Source organism: Felis catus, chromosome B2 (genome assembly GCF_018350175.1).
Source record: "Felis catus isolate Fca126 chromosome B2, F.catus_Fca126_mat1.0, whole genome shotgun sequence".
In the NCBI taxonomy this organism is placed as follows: Eukaryota; Metazoa; Chordata; class Mammalia; order Carnivora; family Felidae; genus Felis; species Felis catus.
Window position 1 is genome coordinate 145560208 of NC_058372.1, and position 27646 is coordinate 145587853.

General features: G+C 40.4%; 1 protein-coding gene and 1 long non-coding RNA gene across 5 annotated transcripts in view; both read right to left on the reverse strand.

The window, feature by feature from the left end:
• Positions 1–27646, reverse strand: part of PRKN (parkin RBR E3 ubiquitin protein ligase) — a 1341418-nt gene that overhangs the window by 1167824 nt on the left and 145948 nt on the right. The gene's annotated exons all lie outside the window — the stretch shown is intronic.
• LOC123385679 lies at positions 437–13652 on the reverse strand. The gene is made up of 3 exons (XR_006598637.1): positions 13004–13652; positions 5880–8288; positions 437–1136 (listed from the first exon to the last, which is right to left on the reverse strand). It is a non-coding gene; the product is annotated as an uncharacterized LOC123385679 (long non-coding RNA).

Consider the following 27646-nt stretch of genomic DNA (forward strand, 5'->3'; position numbering starts at 1 on the left):
AGCACTATGTGAACAATAGAAAATAACATAGGGACCGTAAAGTTTGGAGGCTAAGACATTACTAGTTAAATTTTAATGTTTCCACGCCAAGAGGCAGTAGCAGTAACTTAAGGGAGTAGAATAACCTGGAAGAGAGGAGCATCACCATATTCAGCTGTTTCAGTGACACTTTTATACTGATGGGTTCCATTCTCACTTAATGAAAATAAAATTAATAGTTGGAAATGAACATATGGAAATACCACTCTGCTCAGTAGTCAATGATTATTCATCACATTTAAAACACCCTTACACATGAGGGAACTACAAATGCATGGATATGGGGCACCTGGGTGGCTCAGTCAGTTGTGCATCTGACTTCAGCTCAGCTCATGATCTCACAGAGTTCGTGGGTTCGAGCCCCACATCAGGCTCTGTGCTGATAGCTTGGAGCCTGGACCTGCTCTGGATTCTGTGTTTCCCCTTCTCTCTGCCCCTCCTCCACTCGTGCCCTTGCTCTCTCTCTCTCTCAAAATAAATAAATGTTAAAAATTCTTTTAAATAAAAATAAAAATGCATGGATATACACTCCAAATGCTCTCTTTCACCTTTACTCTCTACAAATCCCACCCTGAAAAGCAGAACACAGATATCACAATGGAAAACTATAAAGGTAGTATACTGCGATGGGTCTTAATTTTCATGCATTCTGCTGAGTTCTTTAAAATTTGTAGAATGATGACCCAGACAACCCAGACAGAAATCAGAAAGTACAAGAACAATCTGCTGGGAAGTGACTTGGGGTGAAATGGACACAGATCTTCACTCACCTGCCAGAGGAGTGCTGCGTGCACGTTTCCGGTGGGCAGCTAGGTGCTCAGGTCAGCCTGGGCAGACAGAGCGGAGCTAGATTCAGAGAACCATGGCTCACTGGCTTAGGACAGTACTCGGAGCCATGGTGAAATTATGCACACTATCACAGAACGGCGTGGCCTCATGGGAAAGGCAAAGAATTTGGAGCCAGTGATTCCGGGTGAAAAGTCTCAGCATTGGTGGGATAATGGTTGGCATAGCTGCCTTCCAGGTTGGCATAAGCTGCCACTTATTAGTCACATCCTTGGGTGATTCTCTTAAATCTCCAGTCCCAGTTTCCTCATCTGTGAAATGGAGAAGATACCCAGCTCATCCTACCACTTAAGGTTGCCATGGGGATGCAATGTGAAAAGCACTGGGAAAGGAATAAGAAGTCCAGTACATGTGTGGATGATTGTCATTAGTAGTATTTTTAACATAGTATGTTTTATATTCAAAGCACAAAGACATCCTAAAATTTAAAGAAGAATAAATATGTAAAAAGGTATGTAACAGGCAGTCACGAGCAGTTGAAAAGCAGGAAGTAACAGAAGAAAACACAAAAGGACATTTAAAAAGCTTTAAGATTATTGATTTTCTGTCCCGTCACTCAAAATTTGCTGGAAAAAATTAACAATATCGACTCTATTGACTTTTCTGACCATATTTTTTCTAAAACTTATAATATTCTTTATAATAGGGCCAGCCAACAACTGGTCATTACAATCAACTACATCTCCACTTTGAGCATACCACAAAATATATTTTCCCTGTTTACCCAAACTGGAGATGTTTCCCTAATAAATATTTTTGTTGAGGTCTGTCACCTGGACTTCTCTCTTTCTCCAGACAATACAATGGCTGTAATCCCTAAGTGAACCTTTCTAACACAAAACCAAGCATGTCTCTAGACTCTCAATAGCTGTTTTTATAGACATATAAAAATAGCAACCTAGCTTTCCAGAAACACCTTTACTGCCATTAGTGAAAATATGTGATTATTATGTATGCACGCACACAGCATACATCTTCCAGAGCTGAGCCTATATCATGGAGAACTGAGCACACATTTCATAATGCATATCACTTACGCATCCCCCCAGGGGCTGACAGGCAGGGGCTTGGTTTGATCCTTCCTCCATCCCCTTGTACGGTTAAGAGTCCCTTGGGTAGTATCTTCCGTGTGCTCAAGTTTGTGATTTCTTATGCAGCCTCTACAATTTCTGACCTAAAGCTGGCTTGGTTGTGATCTCCTCAAGGGGGTAATGGCTTTTCCTCTGTGTCCCAGCACCTGGCCCCACTGCGGTAGGCACTGGGCTTCCTACGGGTGTTGAGTGAATTGACTTGGTCTGAGTTCACAAGAGATGTAAACCACTTGTGATAAAAGGTAACTTTCTCTTCCACACAAAAGGTCAGTGTAAATCTGGATTCAAAACATAAACTGGATTTAACATATTTCTTATCTGTATCAAAATTCAAACTCAGTATGGTATTCTCTGCATAGAACCAAGGACACAGCTACATCTTTCTACTGCAGATGTAACTTTAAAAGCCTGTGTTTCTCTCCCTCAGGCCTGAGAGACACTGTAAACTCGGAAGCCAGTACTCTATACTGTTGCCAGAAGCCAAAATTGGAAGCCATGGTTCCAAGTTCCTTTAATAAAGCAGGAAAGATGCAAGAATGTCTTAGTAATGTCAGTTCCCAAACACCGACAACCTAAACCACGTCTTCTGGCTTCAGGGGCTTATTAGCTGCACTGATGCACTCCACATTTATAGTGTTGATAAAATGTGGGAACAATCTTTCAGCTCTCAAATCCTAATATTAGCTCAGCCAATTCTGACTTGGTATTACTGTAAACAGTAGCAAACAGGAGCAAAGTTGAGTATTGCTACAGCAATACTACAAAGTTGAGTATTGCTACAGCAAAATATGTTAAGAAGTATCTCAAGATGGGACACTCATGTTCTACTCACGTACAATCCCATTTTTCTCTGGATGTATCAGTTTTAAAGTAAATGTATTTCACAACTCATTCATTCATTTGTTCATTCATGCATTCATTCAATAAATAAGCATTGGCTAACCATCTTCAATAGAGGGAATGTGATACATTGGAAAGAGTCTTGGTCAAAACAGACTGGATGTAAATCCTGGCTTTATGCTTTACTAGTTTAATGACCTTCCACAAAATACTGTGTCTGTGTGAGTACCTATTTCCTCTTTTGTAAAAAGAGATCTGGAGGAGGAATAGGTAATGTATCTAAGGTATTTGACACAATGCATGGCGCCACTGTGTTTTTGTTTCCTTTCTCTTCCCTTCAAGGCAGTGGGTAGAAAGATGAGTAAAATGTGTGTCTGCCATTTAAGAACCCCAAGTATACTGGGACATGTGGACAACCACCAATAGACAAATTAATTATACCTAGGATGGTAAGTGATAAAATTCAGGCATGAATTTACTACTGCTATTAAGGAGCAGTAACTATGGACAGTGATCTTGACAAAAAGAGCCAGGGCAACCTTATGAGGCAAGTTGCCAGAAAGGACCACAATAAAAAGTAAAGAGCTTCAGAGATAAGGCAGTAGAAGTGATATAACTCACGCTCTCAGATGAATCCACATCATAAATTCCCATGCTGTTGGGCATACATTCTCTGCCCAAATCTTTGAATATCTGGGATGCTCAACACAAAGTAAAACAAAACAATGAGCTGCCTATTGGATAAAAGGCAAATTCATTGACTTGAAGATCTTTTAGATCTTGTGGGATTCCTCCCCAGCCTACCCCAGCAGGTGTGTGCTCTCCTTTCCCCAGCAGCGAGACTCTAGCTAAACTGGAGTTTTGTTCTTGAGCAGCGTTTCATGTCTTCCTCCTTGATCACCTTTCCCCTGCCGGTGTCTCTGCCTCCTTCCCTCAGGACTCCATCTGCCATAAAGCTCTCATGGATCCACTGAGAAGTTACTTTTCCCCTTCTTGGAACATCCAAAGCATGTGCTGCCTCTTTTCATGACAGTTCTTTTACAGCTTGTCACATTGCTTTCCAAAATACTCACTTGATTACACGTTGCATCTTCTTTGTTAGGTTGCACACTCCTTGGAGCTTATTTGATTTTATTTTTTGCACAGACTAAAGATACTTTGAAATTTTAGAATTCTCGTAGAATTGTTCAATCAGCCAAAGGCATTTTCATATACTTTATTAAATGTACTGATTTCTAAATATATACTGTCTCCAGCCTTGAACAATTGACACTCAGGTCACCCACTCCCCATGTCCTTTTCTGATTAACTGCTAAACAAGTTCCCACCAGATCTGCTCCTTATACAGCCCACAAGCTCCTCCACAGAGGCCAAGTGGAAACTAGCCTTGTAAACTGCATCCAGGAGTGAGAGCCCCCACTGTGTTTTGTTAGTCTCCTGGCTGAAAAGTGGAGAACATTTCTGCCAGTTACTAGGTGAGAGCCCAACGTCTAAACTCTGCCTTGACCTGCCATCTTAATTTCCCCCATGGCCTTATCCAAGCCTTCTGTAAGGAATCACAGGGAAACATCTGTATTTACGGATACCACCTGTCGGATTACTATCCTCCCCTCCCCAGTTTTAATTCCTGTAGATATGAAAAAAATACTCATAACAAGTGCAGGGGCAAAGGGACGTCCAGGCTTTCCGCCATCTTTATAAAAGAGGTTCCCTCACCAGTGCTTGTCAGAGCCAGCTGTGTTCACGTGCCCCAAGTTATCACTTGCTCACATTTCTACATGCCAAGAAAAATAGCTGGACTGCCAATACCAATGCATCAGAATGCTCCTTCAGGGTCCAGTATCCCCATCTGCCCCCTGGCATCTGCCTTGATAGTTTGTGTTTCAGGGAACTTGTCTCTTTTGATTACTACATTCCTAAGCTATCCTACTATATGTAATAATTTGATTAATATCCTCTACATTATATATATATATATGTTATATTCATTATATAGATAAATAAACATACATACATATAATGACCTTGTGTAAGATACTGTGTAGTACTCATTTCCTATATAGATAATAAATTTACACACACATACACACACACATATATATGTATATGTGTATATGTATATATATGTGTGTGTGTGTGTATATACATATATATACATATACATATATATGTATATATACACACACATATATGTGTGTATATATGTGTGTGTATATGCATACGTATATATACATATATGTATATATATGCATACATACACACACACACACACACACACACACGTATATATACATTCCAATCAAATAACCAGCTCCTTTCTGTATGTCATACACCACAATCCAAATTCATGAGCAGTATTTCTCTAGCACTCCAGAATCAACGATAAATCTGGCTCAGGGCTGAAGTGTGTTGGTCTGATGTGCTGAAAAACATTTCCTAAACTCATCTCTACCACAACCAGTAAGTACCTCATCAACACAGGACTACAGCAAGACACATCAATGAGGATTACAATATCTGACTATACCATGAAGACGGTAGAAGGATTTTTTTTTCAAAGCATTCTGCTTATCACTTGAGGCCAAAACAAAGGGCTGTGGTTCTACAGAATGATACAAAGCTCTCAGGTTATTTCCAGTCATGCCACTTTACTAAAGAACCATAATCAACACTGTAAACTGTGTAATATAATTCATTCAACAACACCTCTACTGCTATATGTTCAAAATCTAAGTATTCAGATGCATGAAATGACAAACAGCGTTATTTTCTATTCTAAATGTTCAAAAACAAAAGAATGGCCTTCCCCTGTGACTACAGAAGTACTCTCAACAGTCCTGTGTGATTGTCTACCTCCCAATCTTTCAGTTCCTTTGGGTACCTGGTGCCATTTTGGCTTTCAGTTATATATTTAACTGACATGATTTTTTTTTAAATAAAGACAATAGATGACCATAGTAAAAGAAGTGAAGTGTGTTGCCACATCTCTTTCAAGTGGTCCTCCTTCCGTGCATGTACATAGGGATTCCATTCTGCTGCCACGTCGCACCTCTGCCTACTTACGTAACCCAGTGCACGGACGCCACGATGCTGGCAAATTCCTTTATGTAGGCCTCATCATCAGGCCTTGACAGTGAAGCTCTCTGCTGCCTAAGAAGAAGAAGTCAGGGCCAGCGTTAAGCTCTGCTCGGTCCTTGACAATCAGAAGTTGGTTTCGAATTGCCCTTTGTAGAAGTCTTCATGTTCGTTAATCATATTCTCAGAACTGGTGTGATTTGGAGACTTTCTACGTGATGCAAAATTAATTGAAATATGACTTATGTTTCTAGAACTTCAACTGTGACATGTAAGAAAGTACTTTTTTGCTGAAAAATGTTAACTAATTCTAAGAAAAAGTCACATTATTTAAAATAATGCCAGAATTCTTGCCCTACAGTAGATGACATTGGATATGCCCTATCATTTACATTAAAGATGTATTCATTCATTGTGTAATGTCTAAGTGTTCTTCTGAAGGAAATGCAAGGATTATAAAAAAAAACACCTTTTGAAACCTATTTTCAATTACAGCAACCCATGGTTTCTGTAGAAAAAAAACTAAAGTGTAACGCAATGTGCAAAACTGCATTGATTCTTTTTTCTCCAAATTCTACATAGTACATATATATGTACATATGACACATATATACACTTACACAAAGTTTAAGTAACACATGGTTGTGTGCCAATGAAAATTGCATGCTGTTGGTTTTTCAGAGTTTTCTATCGATTATATTTTCTATTTCATCGCTTCTAAAAAGTTACTTCAAAAAAAATTCTCATAATTCTCCCAAAAAAGTTTTAAGAGGCTAGTTTCAAGCTGTAATTGCTTGAACTAATTATACTAAAGGATTTGGTTACAGCAGTTCCTAACCCGGGCTGTACATTAGATTCACCTGGGGAGCTTTTAAAACTATTAAATAGCAAACTACCCGGCACATGGTAGCCAATCAATACATGGAAATTTCTTTCTCTATTATCCCTTCCAGCCTATCTGCAATTCCATATGTCCTCAGTGCCTACAGAGTATAATCTGACATCTCACTAGCACCTCATTCAGTACACCCCAAAATTTCCAGTGAGTGTCACCACATATTCTGTCTTCATACCCAGTCACCAAGAGTATTAATTTTACCTATATGATATTTTATATGTGTCCCCTCCTCACATACCCTCTTGCTCATAGGATTGCTTTGAACTGTCTCCCAATTCAAACCCACAATTGCCTACTCTGGGGTCTTATTACATTTCCACCATACGGATGCGATCAAGTTCACATTCCCTAGCCCCTCCGAGGCCCCCAACCATCGGGGACCCCTTAGCTTTGTACCTTTATCTTCATGTTCCCCTTTCTGGGAACCTGTATTCTGCCAAACAGAACGCTTCCTGGAATAAGGCAGAATGTTTGACACAGATGCCTTCTCCCATTCTTTCCACATTCCTATTTCTAAGTCTCCCGGCCCTTAATGCTTTGTCTTTTCTCATCTCTTGCTCTGTCTCTATGGGAAATGTCCAGCTCTGTGTCAACCATTCTTTTCCTGTGGCCCTTGTCACCTACATATTGTATGGAATGGTTTAACATTTGGAGGCAGTACTTATGTAATCGGTGAAATAACACATCATCAAGGATCGCTGTGTGATTTATTACAGGGTGTGCCTTTTGGTTTTGGTTATGTCTACATTTGTGGATATTCTTCATAAAATGCATCATACCGAGTGGGCAGCTCCTACGGTATTCTTCAGATACTGTTATAAATATTGTCATCTTCACAAACTAATATATTTCTTCCATAGCAGTTCATTGAGTAACAGCAAAATAGATTTTAAAACGCTAAGCCAGAAATACATAAATACACAGGGCCAACACAACTTAAAAACCATCACTGCACCTCACACTAAAATCACAAGTCTTAATGAAAAAGTGGCATCAAATGTGGTGAGCTGTATGGAGTAAAAAGGCATCCAGCAGTCAGGGCTTTCCAGAAAGAGCCCATGTTTTTGTATTTCGCTATAGCTAAAAATATTGAATCTGGACAGAATCTAGGAGGGAGTGACAACATGTGGGAAGCCGACCTATTTAACTTGAGATCAGCTGACCTTTGGAGTACGTATATGGCTCTCTTCTGAAAAAAAATCCTACGACTGTGTTAGGTTGCAACAACACTTTCAGGCATGAAGAGCCTTTACAGGAGATAAAGCACCGATTGTTTTTAGTCCCTTTCCTCTGCTAAGGAGAAGACACATTAAAAAGACAGCTATCTTCTGCAGTGTGCATGCGGGGCAACATGGATGTTACTTACTGATAAAAAGCCCATGACAGTGATTTTAAAACAGGACTTGTGCTGTCAGTCAAACCGGAGAGGCGGGATATCCTGTCCAAGTGATTACTGTCTGGGCTGTAGTGTGGCGAACTGCCAGGTCAATTACAGCAGGCTGGGAGGAAATATGAAGACAGATAGGCTTAATTCTAAACAGGAGCATCAGTAAAATAGAAACCTGGGGACACATTAATGCAATGGTCAATTACTTAAAAGTGTGGCTTTGGCCAGAGCTACAAAAATGTGTTTATATTGAGTCTTCCAATAGGTAAGGAATTTTTTTTATTAATAAGAATGGACATATAAGAAATTTTAGAAGTAGCATTTGTATATTTCTGAAGAAAAACATTTTGCACAGGAAAATTAGGATTCTGTAATTCTCTTCTCACCTACAAACTTAGACACATGGGTAAATTAATATTTGGGAAAAATAGCCAATGATATTTCATAATTGTCCATGTCACTGATATGTCAATTTTCCTTCCATTCTTCCTTACCAAGATTGATTTCAGATCTAAAGTCTCCTAGTCAACTCTCCCCTGTCTATGGCACCTACAGCTTCTTTGTCTAAAGGAAAAGATATTAAGATCTCAGCAGCATCAATTTGAGGATTCATATCACAGAATATCTATAAACAAGGAAATATTTCCTTTGTTTCAGACTCAGGTTCCAGGAGTCTCATAGAAACACATTAAACATCAGACTTGCCGGGGGGAAAATGCAGACTGTTTGAATCACAGCTTAATTGCTTGTGAACTAGATTCTTATATTCCTCCAATAACAGAAGAAAATCCCTGTCAACATCTATGTGAAGTAAATACCAGCTGCTGACACTGAATTTTGCAGCTATGCTATTTTTAATGGTGATTAGTAAGCTTTTAAATCATGAAAGATTTTAAAGAACAGACAGAAAGAGGTAAATTAAAACAGAAAATATCAGAAATACTATCATAATTTTTCACCAACCTGAAGAGATGTTTCTCCAAAACATATTTGTGGAGAATTTACATAAATTCTAGGACACAATGTTCATTGAAACCTCAATATTATAGGTAGGTAGTATACATGCTGGAAAAGGTGCCAAAAGCTGAAATAATAGAAATCAAATCTGGCTTCCTCAAGCTAATATTATAATAGGAGATTACTAACTGATACTTAATTGCAGAAATGAAAATAAACAATATTTTATCTATCTCTTTGTATTGTTTAAGTGGGTAAGAAGGTGTATAAGCATCTCTAAATGACACAAGTCAATTAACTAGTGACTTAATCACATTCTAAACTACATAATAAAAGAATCTGTGAAATGAAAGAAAAGATCCTAGAAATTCGGGACCTATCTGCCCAGATACGTGTCACATATCATTAGAACTACCTCTAGAGTGATCTCTAAAGTTGTTATCTACATGCCTAAATTTTTTCACCATCTTTAATCTATCATATTAATTATAAATTACCATCCAAAGTCAGTGAGAAGTGTAGGATTAGAATCAAAGATGTCTTCAGAGATCTTTGAAACCAGTCTTGCCACTTCCCCTGCATGTTGGAGGATTCTCTTTTACACTACTTCACTCGTTCTTTCAAATACTGAGGATCTACGAGGTACCAGGCATTGGACTTGGCTCTTGTGGTAAAACAATGCACCAAACAGCAGAAACTCTTACCCTTGTGTGGGAAGACAGACACGAGCCAAATGCATTACGCGGGCAGAGAACACGGGTCATTGGGAGGGAAGTGTAGCAGTTTTACAGAGGGGGCTCCACAGGGGTGGCTCAGCGGGAAGGTGAGATTTCAAAGTAGACTTAAGGGGACGTTGGGGGGCATCTCTCAAGGTTGGAATGTAAAAGCATCTTTTAGGATGACTATTAAGTGCAAATTGCCAGGCTTCCCCAACAGGAGGGATAAATTCTTTTTTTCTAAATTTTTTTTTTAATGTTCATTTATTTTTGAGAGACAGAGACAGAGACAGAGCGTGAATGAGGGAGGGGCAGAGGGAGAGGGAGACACAAAACCCAAAGCAGGCTCCAGGCTCTGAGCTGCCAGCACAGAGCCTGACACGGGGTTCGAACCCACAAACTGGGAGATCATGACCTGAGCTCAACTCAGATGCTTAACTCGGATGTGCCACCCAGGAGCCCCTAGAAGGGATAAATTCTAATTTAGTAGGTTTGAGGCCAGTGGGCATTGTTTTCGTTCCCAAGCAATTCAGCTGAGGTTGGTCTACAGACCGATTCGAGAAACACAGCTCTGAATCCCTGACAGTTTCTTCTGTCGTCTGGCCACCACACAGAGCGGCCATCGTGGGTGCAGCTGGTCGGGTGAAACACCTGGCACAGAAAAGGAGCAAAGAATACCTTAAACAGAAGCGGTAGAAACAGAACTGTCCATTTTCCACTTAGCAACAAAGTCCCAAAAGCTGCTGAGATATGTTGACATTCAGTGACTGGTTAGTGACGGGCAAACTGATGAATTATATGAGTAGTGACAATCTTACGACTATTCTGGTGGTTGATTTAACTAATGACTCCCGTGCCCTTGGGGCTTGCTAGCACAGAAGGTTGGTGTGTTTGGTGAGTTTGTTAAAGTGAGGGTCATGTCAGACATTTGCTGACTGTTCAAGTTATCTCCTATGACAGCTCTCCCCAGGTTGTAGGAAGCCAAGGAAACCCAGGTAACAGGTGCAACAGGTGTGAGCATTAGCCCAATGATGCTAAATTTTTCCAGTTCAGGAACTTCTAGGGATGTCACATAGTATTTCACCACTGTTCCCTTACTGTGCATGTATGGGGGATATACATGATCTACTACAGAAATAAAAACCATTGATATTAGGTGCTTCCTCTGTACAGGATCTTACTTAATCCTCGAAACAGCTCTGTGAGGGAAATACTATGCAGGTGAACTGAAACCCAGAGAAGTTAAGTAACTTGCCCAAGGGTCACACAACTAATAAGAGGCAGAACTGAGATTTTTAACCTGTGTCTGATTAATCCGATGCCCACGTCTTAACCACTAAAATACAGGACTTCCTAAATCTATTTTTTCTAAATGCTTGATGTAAACGTTTACCATGTGGCATTTCAATATGAGAGTTTAATCATGAGGTGCTAGTTCATTCTCAGAGGCAACATGATGACAGGGGAACGTGAGCTTTGGAGGGAAGCCCACCCAGGATGGAATCCTTATTTGACACTCGTCACCACTTCACACACCTGAGCGTCGGTTCCTTCCCTCATGAGAAGGGGTAGTGCGCCTCTCAAAGTCCAGTGGGACAGAATGTGCACTGCATGGGGCACATGGTGTGCAGCACAGAGAGCCATTCCCTCCCCAATGACTTGGAAGGAAACCTTGACAGGCACCCCAACTCTCCGCGCACAGAACACTTGCACAAACCCCCTGACAGAGGGTCACCCGAGCCGTGCTGGAACATCTCATCCAGGCACAGTCAGCTCCAGTCACTCGGAGTGTTCTTCCTCCTCCTGACCTGACGGCCACCGCCACCAGGACTGCTCCTCTGGGCAACAGTGACTCAACCAGCACCTCTTTCCAGGTGACAAAGCACAGAGAAGATGGAAGACAGTCACACCCCTGGTCTCTGCTTCTCTGAATTAAGAAAGCACCAATTACAGGGGCGTCTGGGTGGCTTAATCCGTTAAGCATCGGATTCTCGGTTTCAGCTCAGGTCGCGATCTTGCGGGATCGAGAGAGCCCTGCGTCCAGCTCCGCGCTGACAGCACAGAACCTGCTCGGTATTCTCTCTCTCTCTGCCCCTCCCTCTCTCTCTTTTTCAAAAATAAATAAATGAACAAACTTAAAAAAAAAAAAAAACAGAAAGCACCAGTTCCTGCTCAGATCTCTCCTCCCTCACCCCATTCTTTCAACCCCTCCAAGGCCCTGCCCCTGCCTCTGCCCCATCTCCTGTGGAACCTCCTCCACCAGCTCACCCCCAAACTCAGGAAGCCTCTGTCTGTCCTTCTAGGTTTCTCCCCACTCCAGTCAGCTGGGCAAAACAGCCCTCTTTGGTAGGGAGAGGAAGAGAGAACTATGTGATACTTTTCAGGCTCTGGACCCTGTCATGCTTCCACTGACCCAGAGAAAGGCTGTAATTACTTGCTACCATTGGGCCTGGCTGAGCCTGTGGTCAATCTTGAGTGGAAGGACTTCCATCCCCTTCACGTTTGTCTAGGCATTCATCCTCGAGCCCGTGATTGTACAACATCATGTTCTTAAAAGCTCGACTCAAACTTTTAATTTCATCCCCAATAAGTTCAATTCCACTTTCACCTTATCACTCCAGTTTGATGCAATCCTTTGATTTTTTTTTTAATTCTGTTTCTCTTGTAATAGTTCACCTTCCCAGATTTGTACCGTCTGTAAATGTGGTGTGAGTTCTGGGTCTTTACGTGAATCATCGGCAAAAGCTTGGGAAGTAATTGTCCAAGGAGAGAAAGTTGGATATATTTAGAAATACACAAGCGCTTATGAAACAGGCACATAACTAACACATAGTGTAAAAGAACACAAGCCAAATGACAGAGATGCCAGTTAATGTCACAGCACTGGGTATAATCAGCTTCAGTACTCCCACACAGACAAAACCGAGGCAAAATCATGCCATTTAGGAGCCTAGGGATGCTAATAGCATAGAATTAAAGACGGGTGGGTCTAAGTTATTTGAAAGGGGCATCGGGGAGAGGGTGGATGTTTTGTGATTTAACTGACAATAAAAGTTATCTTAATTACACACTACAGTGGAATAGAAAAGCTTTGTTTGAAGTCAGGCACTTTTAGTGACAGCAGCACAGCTGGAGGCATTAGAATGTCATTCACCTCAGTGTCACTTGTTTCCTTTGTCCCATAAGTAGTGATCTTCTATTTCTTTTCACTGTCTTTTCACTTCTAATGTGACTCGCAAAGCATTTTCTCCTATGCTAGCTCAAATTCATGTTAAAATCTGGATTGTCCTGATCTTCCGATGCCAGCTCAAGTTGTCTGGAAAAGATGTTGGTCTTGATTTCTTTGAACTGCCAGCACCAGAGTTTGCTTTCTTCCCCTAAAAAGGCAAACCAAAGGGACAGGAATTCTCAGGGTCTCAGGTAAGTTGTTTGCTACAGTGGCCATGGGTTTTGTCCATTGCTCCATTGGCTACTTGGATTTTGAGTGTGCTTAATATAGGAATCATATTAATCTTTTTCTTATGTGTGATGAAAATGTTTCAGGTTATAATTACATTGGTGTCGTTCTAATACAGATAAAATTTTTTAACTTATATAATCACATCTTTACTTGAATGTATAAGGAAGGCAATTAATGTCACATGACCCTGAAATAGTTACCTTTGAATTAATCACAGATGATGGCACTTTGTTCTTTTCAACTTTTTTTTTTCAACGTTTATTTTTATTTTTGAGACAGAGAGAGACAGAGCATGAACGGGAGAGGGGCAGAGAGAGAGGGAGACACAGAATCAGAAGAAGGCTCCAGGCTCTGAGCCATCAGCCCAGAGCCCGACGTGGGGCTCGAACTCCCGGACCGCGAGATCGTGACCTGGCTGAAGTCAGACGCTTAACCGACTGCGCCACCCAGGCGCCCCTCAACTTTTTAAAACAGGTTTGATAAGTATAAGCTACAGATGAAAAACTAGGAGAGAAAAGGAGTCTAAAATTTTCTCCCCAGAATTGGTAATTAGAACAGATGTGGGCAGACAATAAGCAAATGAATATAGTGCTTGAAGACTGAGGAATTTAGGAGATAATAGCAGACGTGTTAGTTCAGGATCATTATCAGAAGTTAGAAGTTTAAATAGAATTTAAAAGTCACTATATTGTACATTCATTAGTATAAATATCTTCAACAGCATACAAATAAGAGTGGTTTTTCTCGGTTATCTTAATTTTTTAAAAAATCTTTAAAAAGTTAGAACTAAGCCAACAGTAATTGCCATGTAAAAGTATATACAGCTTTGATTCTGTAATTAGGTAAAGGAAATTGAGCCATTTAAAAGCACCCTTTTTTATTAATTTAATGTCCTCATTTATTAAACAGGAGCAAAATGTGTCCAACTGAAATATCGTGAATATAAATGTCAGATAAAAAACAAACAAAAAACCCCAAATAACCAGGGCACTGATTAGGAAAACATCACTTTTCCCTTGGTCTTGACTTTTTTCCTCACATGCCCCTGTTTGCATTATTCACAGATTTTATCAGAGTTTTATTTCATTGGGTTAATGATAAAACATTTTCCATTTGTTTCTACCAAGGTGCTTGCTATTCCATTATTGTTCAGTGCTTTCTGTGTCTCAATATGACAAATGCCAAACTTATACCAATCAAAATATTCAGTTGATAGCATATGCTGGATTTCCCAGATGCTGGAGTTCAATAAGGAACTTTTTGGTTTAATGTGTCTTCCCTACTATGTTTCTCTACACATCATTATAGAATCGCTCCCATCTTCTTCAAAGAAATGGCACAAACCAAAAGAACAAAACAAAGGACAACAACCATGATCCCCACCATGTTTATAACCTCTATGTCATGTGACAAAATTAGTTACCCGACAGTAAATTTACTGAGAGCCCTGCTGGGTTTGCTAAGACTTCTCTCATAGTGCAGCCAAATTTTATCAGATATGAAAATAAATTTTATATCCACGTAGTTCTTTATCCTATTCATTTCGAAGGACTTTCAGGACCGCTACCGGATCAGGTATTTACAAAAACCCTCCAACTGAAGTGGGCAGGAATTATTTTTTCCCCCTTTAAAAAGAAGGGATAAATGAAGCCCAGAGAAAGTAAGTGGCATCTCCGAAGTCACAGCTTGTCATTAAAAGTCACAGCTTGTCATTTAAAAAGAAGGGATAAGTGAAGCCCAGAGAAAGTAAGTGGCATCTCCGAAGTCGCCAAGACTAGACCAGAACTAGTCTTTAACCCCACACCCAAGATTCTCCCACGTATGCTTGTCTCTGAGGACACAGAGTTGACGCGCCATGGACCGAAACATTATCAACCTTCCTCCTGTGACCGTAGGGCAGACCTACTAACTCTATGACCCCAAACACTAAGATCAGCCTTAAACGACCCAAGAACATGAATCTCCCCAGTTAAGTGAATAACCCTGTTTTGACCTCTAAAAGCCACTGACATCAAAATAATGCTTTGTTTCTTTTGTAAATACTAGTTAGGTGGGTTCTAAAACAACCCACAGAGATGGACTATTACAATTGTGGATTTCTTTTGGAAGGATGGCTGTCCTTCCTATTTAAGTAAAATATATCTTAATTTGAAAGCTATTTGAGCTCCAGTGTTAATGAACTCCTGTACTCAGGTGCAAATTTCTATATGAACAAAGCTAATAATGATTTGAAATTTCATAAAGACCAAGAGCTCATTCAGGGGTTATTTCATGTGGCAATCATTTCAAGTTAAATAACCTGACATTTTAAAATTGGCATTTGGTAAATAGCTCTCAGGTGCATTTCAGAAGCCCTCTCACTTTCTTTGCCTTCTTGCTGACGAGGAAAGGTAAATGATATTCCTTGACAAGAGGTGGGTGGGTTTTTGTCCTTTGAAATGAAGAGGTTGCCTATCAAATCTTCCCCATGTGAGGTTTACATCAAGTCTGTTGTGAGAAATAAAGAAAAGATTGATAGTTCTGCTATTGGTTATTTCTCACATATTATAAAAATCATGTCAATAGCACTCTCAAGATGCTGTCTCTGGATTAACTGATGTACTCATATAATCAGGCATTTATTTATTTAACTTTTAATACTAACCGCCAGTTTCTACACAGATTTGCAAAAATGAATAAAACCTGAGTCTTACCAATGAGAAGACAGCAGGGAAAGTAGAATTAATAGTAAAACAATGTGAAAATTTCTTTCACAGGGGATTAATGTAAAATCAAAAGATAAAGGAGCACAGAAGATGACGAGACTAAATGTGCCTCGCCATTTGTCTGATGTTCCGTGGAGGTGGTGAAGTTTCAGTTGATGGCTCCCAATAACATCTTCACAAACAGAAGATAAAGAAAGATTAACATGTAGGTAGACTAGAGTTATTTAAGTAATCAAGCTACTATAAAGGATAGAATAAGAGCTATAATAATATAGACTAGGTAGTTAAAAGTCAAACCATTATACTATTATCCCCCTAAGTTCAGCCTCTAATACAAAGAAGTCTGACTTAGGCTGGATTCCCTAGAAGCAGACACTAAGTGAAAGTGATTTATTAGAAAGTGCCCTCTTCAGGGAGACATTACTAGGAAGCCAAAGAGAGACAGGGAAGGGAAGTAAGCCCAACAAACATCATGTCATCAGAGAAACTCTTGCAGAGGGAAAATTTGGCTCATTCCCAAGGAGAAATTTGGAAACACGCACCCCGCCCCCAGCAAATTGCCCTGATTGAGGGAGGGGTAGAGAATGAGGAGTAGGAGGTAGAAGGGGCTAGAGTAAATATCCCTGCCCTTATCATTGGTTACAGACTGCCCTCAGAGGATGGAAATTTCCAGGCTCACCCTAGAGTGAGAACTTCTACTTCTACAGGGTAAAGTTTCTGAGCAATGTAAACTTATCTGCTCCAGGGTTCATTCCAGGAGAGTTACTTGGGGAGTGCATCTCATTAATATCTGAGGATATAGCAAGTCTTAAAATAGAAGGCTTCAAGTGTCTGGTAGATATGCAAGAACATAAGACCATATTCAAGTTCTTACAAAGATGCAGAAGAAGTGGGTCTCAGGAATTTTCTGGAGACTAGAAACACTTTCCTGCACATCCCGTTGACAGAATGCCATGTCAAGCAGCCAGATGGAATGACATGTAACGATGGACTTGACTTCAGACCTCAGAGAGCAGGTAGGAGAGTGTTAGCAGCGAGGCCTTGGGTTGACTGGTTTCCGCTCATACCTCATTCATGCTCATTGCGAAATCTCCGGGACTAAAACCGACAGGATACATGGAAACAAGCATGATAACAAATTCTCCTATACATGTAACTTCAAGACTCTTCTTACTGTTTGCCTTAATGATCTAGTGATCTGATACTTGTAATAAGCATTAGTAAATGTTCCCCTTTTCAGAAACTGAACACATGCAGATGAGATTCTATTAAGATTCAGGTCTCCAAGGTGAAATAGTCCAAGTAGAAAATTTGATAGACAATATGCACATGAGAATACAAATTGTGAAACTATGTACTAATTCTCCAAGGTATAAACATCACTGGTCAGACCAATGTCTGAAAACGATACCCAATTTCCAGTCTATAACAAGCTAAATGGAATTTAAGGAAGTTCATTAAAGCATAAGAAACTTATAAAATAAGAACTACAAAAACGTATCATGAACAAATGAAGAATGAGAATGAACACTGTTTTTTCTCTAAATACAGTTATTCAGATAGTGCTTTTCTTTAAAAACAAGATTAGCAGTCCTCCCGATTATAGAAAACAAGTCCTCACTGCAGAAAATTGGACAAGTAATTCTTGGCACTTCCCCCTTTTCCTTTTTTCTTTTGTATATAAGTGTTTTTTTTATTGAAGTACAACCGTATACAGAAAGGTACACAACTTACGAGTTCATGGCTCAATTTTTATAAAGTGAAGACACCTCTGTTAAAACTACCCAGAAGATGACTCTGTTTTTGTTGAGGACACAGCAAGCTCACAGGAAAGCCCACAGGTGGTTGTCATAACACATATTTGTGAACCATTTGAAGAAATGCATCATTACTTTTCTTTTATTTTCCACAATCCCTGAATATTTCATTTGTGATAGAGATTGGCAGATGACATCGTTCATTCATTTAGATTAATTCAAAGCTTAATATGTGTTCAGCAGCAAGTGTGTGGTGATGGACTTTGGGGTCTAGTAGAAGACAATGCAGAAGCAGATACACTAATAATTATAAAATATGAAATGCCATGAAGGAAAACAATGCCACAGGCAAGAATATCATGGTACCCTACCTAGATAGAGTGACTAGGGAAGTAAACAACAGACAAGCTGTACATGGACACTTGAGTAACAAGAACCAGCTATGGAAAGAGAGAAACAAAGAACACTGCAAACAAAGGGAACATCCCCCAGGGGATGCCAGAAACCACTCATTGTACCAAACCCTACATATGCCACGTTATTTCCTATACGCACAAAACGATGATCAACTTACTTAATGAATTAGACATGGTGAGAGATGAACAAACGTAACTAGTAATAAAATAAAACAATTAGAACTATAAACTGTAATAAAAGTCACATGAACGTGGTCTCTCTCTATCTCACAGTATCTTACTGTACTGTACTCACTCTTCTTCCCACAATGCTGTGACAAAATCAAATGCCTGTGCCACGAGATAAAATGAGGGTGATGGTGTAGGTGATGTAACAGAGTTAGGCTACTGTTGGGCTTCTGACACTACAGCACGAGGAAGATCGTGGCCTTCTAGACCACGGTTGACCACAAGAAACTGAAATCGTGGAAGGCGAAAGAGTGACACCGCTGACTACCATTACCCAAGTCTGGATCATTCTACCAACTGACAACAGGTGACCGGACTGCAGTGAGCACAGGCCACAGCTGGAGAACAAGGGGAGAGACCAGTCCATGTGTGGCCATGCAACTCAAGAGGAATGATGTAAGTCACTAAGTGCCCCGTAAAGGTAACACCTGAGGGTTTTTAGCTGGGAAGTAAAGAGTTCCAATTTATGTTTTAATAAGACCCTGGCCACTAGATTAGTGGGTGGCAAAATAGAAAGCAAGGTACCAGTAAGCGGATAATCACGGTAATAAGAGCAATACAAGACGTACACTGATGTCAAATCAACCATTTTGTGAATGGATTGGGTGTGGGGGTGTGGGAGGTGGCAGAATAAAAACTCAATCAGGGTTTTTATTTCAACAATCAGATAGATTGAGGTGTCATTTACTGAGGTGGAGAAGATTTGTGGAGAAATAGGTTTCCATGGGAAAAAGCAAGAGTTTAGTTTTGTACATAATAAGTTTGAGATGTTTGAGAAACATCCACATGGACTTGTCAAGTAAGTAATTTGGATAAATGAGAAGGAAGCACTGAGGGGAGATCAGGCTAGAGATACAAATTTGGGGGTTATTAGCATATAGATGGTTTTTAGAGCCATGGGAATGTAACGACAGAAAGAGAAGATAAAGAGAACTCAGAGCCAAGCTATGAGGAACTTCAATATTTAGAAGTTGATCAGATTTGAGCCAGAAAAAGCAGCTAAGCAAAAAGGACTGGAGGAGTAGGAGGAAGACCAAGTTCTCAGAAGAAAGAAAGGAGAGAGTTTCCACAAGGAGGGGATGATTAGCCATGTCAGTGTTGGTAAGGGGTGAAGGAAGATGAGAAGAGCAGAACATTGAATGGGCATGGCAATGTCCAAAGTGACTGGTGACGTTGGTGAGGGTCTCAGGGGAGTAAATGGGAAGACTGGAATGGGGCACCCGGCGGAGAAATAAGTGGGGGTCAGGTAAGATTTCTAAAAGGTAGATGCTACTGTAACAGGACTATGTACAGAGCAAAAAGAAAGGGGTAAATGATTCCATGGAGAGGTGACTAACTGGAAAAGCCACACCTTTGATGAGGCCTAGAGGTGGGGGTCCAGAGCAGGGATAAAGCCTTGGCATCTGAGAGCAGGAGAGATGCTGTGTTTCTAAAGAAACAGGTGAGAAGAAGGGTGAAGAGTTCTCTGTCGTCTTCTTAAATCTTAGTGAAGCGGCTAGGCAAAGTCATCAACCACCCGGAAAGAGGTCGAGCAGGGACGGAAGGAGTGTCAATCCCAAGAACCACGACCAAGGTGTAACGTGGTGCTTACATAAAGTGGGAGTCCGTGCTTGCTTCTGAAGTCCTGGAGCTATTAACAAGAATTGATGAAGCATCTGCTGATCGTGATCTTATAATGTCCTCTGTTTACCCAAATGCTAGTTACTAGAAAACCAAACAACAAATTCTGAAAGCTTCATAAGAACAAAAACAGAGAAGATGGATTATCAAAGTCATGTGACGTTACGAATTTGCTCAGAAAGCGCAACAAAAAGAGATTGGAAAGAGCAGCTGAAGGACGCTGAACGAAAAGGACCCTGGAATCTGGGCTGGATGAAGCAGGAGGAAGGAGGAAGGGAGGCGAGGAGAGGCAACAAGGAGTCCAAGGAGGCTCAGTGAGGTTAGAATAATTGTCTCTGTGAGCGTCACTGGAGTACGAGCTCCGTGGACCAAGAGGTGTTGGCAGAGACAGGAATGTTGGGACTTGTAATTTGAAGAAGAACAAAAGTTTCTGCTGATGACAAAATCTAGTCTGAATCTGACACCCTGAGAGTGTTTCTTTGGAACAGATCAGAAAAGCTCATTGGAGATGAGCAGATCAAGGAACTAAGACTGAGGTTACTGAGTGGATCATTCAGTAAGTGATGGCTTCTCAAGAAAATGGACAGAAGTTGGAACAGAGACACAGGGCGAAGTGATAAAATCCTCAGTGACTGGGGGATACTCTTGTTCCTTAGGAGAAGAACAAGAAGGTTGAGAGAATACAGTAGCAACGTGAAGGAGAGCCCAGTGGAGCCAAATGGCCCGAACTCAGGAGTTGTGACAAGAGAGAAGGAAGTACCAGCCTGGTTGGGACCATGGAGAAAGCACATCATTACCTCCTACCTAAATGTGAGGCATGTACGTGTGGAATTATACAACCTCGCCTCAGGAAGGCTTCCAGAGACATGGAGAACCCTAGTTATGGTTAGATGAAGGTAGAAATGTTCTAAAATATGATCGAGAATTTCACAACACAGTTGGCTGATCATGGAAAAAGAATTCCAAAAGCAGAATGGATAAATTGTGAAAGGAAATGATAAAATACCACTATCTGGGGGCTGTGTAGAAAGGTAGAATTCTCAGCCACACCTATATCCAATTCAAAAATACACAGAAAGATCCAATTCAAAAAGTCAGCTATACCCAACTCAAAAATTATTTATTTGCTTTCTTTTATATGCAAAGGGCTATGCTTTTAAGAGGCTTGTCAGCCATAATCAGCAAAGAACCAAATAGGAAAGGCATACAGGCTGATGTACAGCTCATATGTGGTGTGTATGTATGTGAAATGATTTGCCAAAGTGAATAGTTGCTACAGATATTTACGTAAAAAGGAATTTAAAATGGCCTCTAGAGTAATATAAAATAGATGTTTTAAATCCATTCTGATGGTATTATTTTGAAGTACATCAAATAAAATTAATTCACTTCTAATCCAACCACTAAAATATTCTTTAAAGCAAGACTTTACTGGGATGCCAGATTTAAAAATTAAAAAAAAAAAATCCCAGCTTTTCAAGTCATTTTATTCAGCAAATCCTTCCCTAATGGAAACCAGACAGCAATATACACTAATTAACTGGGTAAAGAAAAACCGTTAGACATTGTCCAATTATAAGCTTTCTTTTCTAGTAGCTCTTCACCAGTAATAGGTGTGAAGTACATTTGATAAAGCCACTGTCGTTGAGATAGCTCACTTTTGGTTTTCCAAACATACTCAAGATACATCATCTTTCCATGAATGATGTTAGTGTCACACAATTAGTTGAAAATACAAGTAAACATAAATTTTCGCAGTTTTATTTATAAACATTATTCCATTGAAATTTCACACTTATAGTCAGTTTCCTAAAGCAGAATTCAAAACCAAAACTAAGCTAACAAAAAGCTGAAGTATTTTTTTAGGGTAAGCAAAAAAGATGATTACATAATAAAAATTCTATGCTTTTATGCCAAAGGTTTCTTAGTTATGAAAAGGGCAGGTTTCTCTCTTTTTTTTTAATTTAGTGTATCAATACAGTTTATAGCTGTGATAAAATGCGTATGGTGTTAAGCCAGTAAGTTTGTGCTAATTTGCTACACTGCGATAGGTAAGTAATACATGTAATAACCTAGAAAAAAAGTTCAGGCCCATTGCACACCAGGTTATTTATTCACTATTACAAGTCCACTGTGAAATGTCTTGGAAACTCAAGTTGGAAGCAGTTTTGATCAGAGGCAACTGGGGGCAGGTAGAGGAAATGAAGCAAACCACTCAAATTTCCTGTGTGTGCCGTGTTTTCCAGTTTGGCACAGGCTTTTTTTTCTTTCCTGTAGCGTAGCGTGTTAAAAGCATAGCTTAAAAAAAGTCAGCCAGGTAGGGTCATTACCTGGAATAGCAGGTGTGAGGGACCCTGAAGCCCCCACAGGGGGCTGGGCAGCATAGTGTGTGTGAGTCATTCTCTGACACCACCTTCCTGGGGTAGAGGACAAAGAAAGGTGAATGAACATCTGCCCCATTCGAGGAAATGAAGTAGATGAGACCACATGTAAACAAGAAGGTGTGTGTGTGTGTGTGTGTGTGTGTGTGTGTGTGTGTGTGTGTGTGTTTGATGTCCAAGCAATATTGTTCAGAAAGGCAGTGTCTTGGGGTGCCTGGGTGGCTCAGTTGGTTAAGCATCTGCCTTTGTCTCAGGTCATGATCTCAGTGTTCATGAGTTCAAGCCCCCAGTAGGGTTCTCTGCTGTCAGCACAGAGCCCGCTTCAGATCCTCTGTCCCCCTCTCTCTCTGCCCTCCCCCTGCCATGTCTCTCTTAAAAGTAAATAAATGAAAACTTTAAAAAAAATGGCAGAGTCTTTGCCTTACAGGTTACTGCCCATACTCAAGAAAATCCTGACGTTGCCTGGAACAGAAGTCAGTCCAACAAACAGCAAACAATTTCTTTTGCTCAGTGTGAACATCTTCAGTAAGACTCTAGTTGGTGAGAATTTTAAAGTTAATAAGAAATGCCGTGACTGCCGCACTCAGTCCCTTATGTTCTGACGGGATCAGCTGTTGCATATGACACACAGTCCCGCACTCAGCACAGCATAGCAGGTGAACGGATCTGCCAGAATCAGGGGCTCCCCCTCTTTCTGTGAGCCACAGGCCTCCCTGCTCCCGGCTGCAGCCACGCTGAGTGAGCCACGCCTGGTCCCCCCACAAGAACACCATGAACCCAGCCAGCTCAGTTTGGGGGTAACTCCTGTCTAGAAAGCACCCAGAGTGACGGTGCTGTTTGACAACAGCACATCTTCTGACTCCCCAAAAGCTGCCTCCGGCACAAGGCTTTGCCAAATTTTCACTTGTTACCAGAACTTCAACTCAGGAGGTTAATTTGGAATCAGATCTTGAAGGGAGCTTCAAGAGCAGCAGAATTTTGTAACTATCACCTATCTTCCCGGAACACAGAGTTTTGACTCCCAGGCATCACAATAATGAAACTCTATATATTTCATGAACATCTAAATATATCCTTTTAAATATGCTTGTTAGATCGCCACTTCTTACTGGAAAGGTTTTGTTTGGTGATTTGATGACTAAAAATCATTCTTCTTTACTGTGAATATTATGCCCTCATCTTCACTAACCAGTTTATTAATGACATCTTGGAGAAAATATCATTTATGACACAAACTTCACTATTTCAAACTATTCAGGACACCCCATATTATTTTACATATTTTCATTGTTGTTTAGGCAAACTATTCATTTTTCCTATTCTTAAAGATCAATGGAATTCCCAGGGGAAAAATACATAATTTGAAACTTTTCTACATTAAAAGGCAATTGGTAAAGTTATAGAACATGTTGAACTCCACAATATTTCTGTTACCAGGACATTTCACTAGAGGGGGGATGAAAAGTATTAGTATTATATTTGTAAATAAAACATATGATGCAAACTGGGACAGGCCATTAAGCTGATCTGTGGAAAACTTATTTTTTGTTTAATTAAAACCTTAAAAAGTACATGGACACACACACGCAAACACACACACACACACACACACACACACACACACACAGCCTGCCCCACCCCAACCACCCCATTTGGACACAACGGACATCCAGGAAGATGTGCATATATCATTCTAAACAGGCTCCCCTCGCCCTTAGAATGGCTTCACAGAAAGAAACTGAAAAACTTTCCTCCAAGAATGTTCCAGGTCCCTAGTGAAGGGCCCTGACTCACCCCACCTGAGGCACTTCTATTATGCTGGAACCACGAGTTAAAGGGGGAAGCCTCATCTCTTAAGGCCTTTCAAGTCCCTGAGGTACTATAAAAGGTAACGGCCACTGCGAAGCTTACAAATAAAACTGCACATTTTGCGCCTCCCATACATTAGCAATTATCTTTTAAAAACATTTGCACCTGCATCTCGGTCCCTTCCTCCTTGCCGAAATTCCTTACCAATCAGAAACACACATCCCGATGACATTTTGTCGTCAGACACTTTGTCAACAGAGATGGGAATTAAGTAGGAGACTAACACTTTCCCATATGTGAGAAAGCAAGGTTATGGAATGAAAACAATGCCTCTAACGACCTGGGCTTGTCAAACTATTGTGACCCAGTGTGTGACCATGACTAACTTCTCCAGCCTCCACTTTCTTTCATGCAGACTGAGTTGTCTACCCTACAGCAACAGGGAGATCGTAAGAAGCAAATTCCATTAACATCTGAGACCATTATTATTAAACTTTTATTTATATTTATATATATTTCATTTCTAATTAATAGGATGACAGAAAAGGAGAGACATACTTGTCAACTACATTAGCAGTGAATGGCTTTCCCCTACCACACTCATTAATGAAGGGTTTATAATTAGGTTCCAAAGATAGCATTTCATTAAGTGAAGGACCATGAGATTATTCTTTGTTTCTGAGTGGAATAAGAACCTTAAGAAAGTTTTCACTTGACTGTTAGCTTCATAACTAAAAATTATATATATATATATAATTTTTACATATATTTTTACATATATATATATATATATTGAACTTGGGTTAAAATCATCATCAACAATATATTCATGATTCATAGTCATGATTGTTGCCAATGAACAGTCATTCAATTGACTATGTAAATTCATAAAGAGTTACACATGACAATTCCAAATTGGAAACAGAATTATCAAAGTATCAAAATCTGCAGTGTAATAAACGTCCAGAAGCCCAAAGAAATGTGGACTAAACAGATCCTCTGGGTTGTTGCACGAGACATGCCTGTGTTTCCCAAACATGAATATCAAGGTCCTCAGAATTCAAGTGATTTTTTAATAAGGTCATACGTCCAATGTATTAAAAATCATGAATTAGAATCATGACTCCCTCCTAGTGGTTTTTTTTTTCATTAAAATGTCCTGCCTTGTTAGTTTTTACATTTGGCATTTCTCTGCAGTACAAATTACAGATTATATTAGTGCATTACCAAAAAAATGGCATAAATATCAATTGCCAACACTTACTCATTTAATTTAATCAGTGTGTATTTACTAAATGCCTACTCTTTTTCAGAACCTTCACTAAGATGAATAAGCTGCCCTCAATTAAAGCGCAGAGGGAGAGGCAAACAGACAAACAGATAATTATAAGACATTAAAGTCCATTCAGTGACAGAGATGCCCACTGGGTATGAAGGCACCAAAGCAGAATGATAATGAGGATGATAACAAAGGGGACATTCAGGTACCAGAAAAAGACTTTGTAAGAGGGTAATACCTGATTTGAGCCTTAATTGGTGGGTAGAGGACTGTCGGGTCAGCACAGGAGATCATATGAGCAGGGCTTAAGGGTGAGAGGCAGCCCAGGGTGTGTGCAACTAAATCAGTTTGGTGTTGATAACGCTGCAGTCTCCAGGACATGGAGTGATGAAGAGAAAGCTTTGCAGGAGGCTGGTTGGACTCTGGAAGGCCTTACACATTAAGGGGCTTGGGCTTTATTCTTTGGGCAATGGTGACTATTAAACAGTTTTAAGCATAGGAATGCCATGGTCATATTTTTCATTTTATAAGTAAATTTTTATAACCAGTGGAGTCGATCTTTAAGAGGAAGACTGAAGACAAATGGCTAATAGCTAACGAGTTTAAAAGAATCTAGTTAAAAGAAGATACAGGACCAGACTAGGGCCAGTGGTAGGGCAAAAAAAGAAAAAAAAAAAAAGCTTGAAAAACTTTGAGCAGATAAAATTTGTGACTGGTTGAATGTAGGTGAGAAAGTTAAGATATGGAAAACCCAGCATGGAGGTCTGGGTAAATGTGGCCTCACCAAGCAGGAAAGCAATAACAGATCAAGGGACAAAGATGATGATTTTAACTGAATTTGAAGTGTCTGGGGGACATCCCGGGGGAGGTGTCCAGGAGGCAAGTATATGAGCTGGCATCTGGGAGAATCCTGGCATCAGCTAAGACTCAGAAAGCATCAGCAATGTGCTAAAATATGGTTGTGGCTGAAATCACCTAGGATACAGATGCCAAATGAGGAAGAGGGTGCCAGAGAGGCACACAGGATAAACAGCAAGAGAAGTGTGAATAGAGCCAGGAGAGCAGATGAGTACTTACTGAGAACCAACAATAACATATCCAACCATAAAGGTGAGACTTACTGCCCTAATGCCATCTTAACCCATTAAATTCAAAAGTTCCTATAAGAACAAGTATAATAATAAAAGGATAGATGACTTGGAAATGCGGAATTGCTTAGACAAATTACAAAGAAAGGAAGGAAGGGAGGGCAGAAGAACAAACGACTAGGCATTCCAGATATAAACCAAGGATTCAGCATTTGGAGTACCTTAACCATCCATCACCTCCTTACCCAATCAGAGTGAGGAAGTGACCAGAATGGACATCTCCACCCTCTGTGAGGTCAAAATGCCCAGAAGATAAAGCAAGCATTCAGGGTCTTGCTCTGAGAGCCTTCTGATCATCCCAGGGATTTCCTACAATGCAGTCAGTGTGGGGCCGCTGGAGAAGGCCCAGCATGTGCAGAGGTCTGAACACAGCCCAATCCATTTGAGGACAGCACATCAGCCCCTGTTCCTGTCCCAGAGGGATGCCAGCCAACAAAAGCCACCTGTGAGATCCTGCCCATCTCTGGGGCTAAAAGGAAACAGAAGAGATACTAGCATTTTCTCTTGACATCGAAGACCCCGTTATGATAGGAAAAGATAGGATAAAATAGGCAGAGAGGGAAAGGATAGGACTGAAGTCCCTAGGTGGGGAAAAACATATATTTAGGAATAATGCTGGGAGTGTCTGATCCCAGCAAACCCCCTCAGGTGTAAGGTTCCTCTTAAGCATGTAACAGACTCCACCCACTCCCCCTCAGGTTTCCCTCAGGAATTTGACAAAAGGCCTAAGTATGGCCATAGACCACCCCTCATACAATGGACACAAGGCAGTCAGGAATGGACAACCCAGCACCAGAGCTATCGAGCCAATAAGGGTAGACCCTGAGAAGGAACAAGGAGCAAAGGAAGGGGGAGGGCTGACCAGAACTTTATAAAACAAGGACCCTTACCTATAGTCCTTGGGAATTCACTGCTGAATGCCCCGCCCCCTCTCTGTAAAGAGAGCGTTCCTACTATTTTTACTTTTGAATCGTATACCCTAATAAACTTTTGC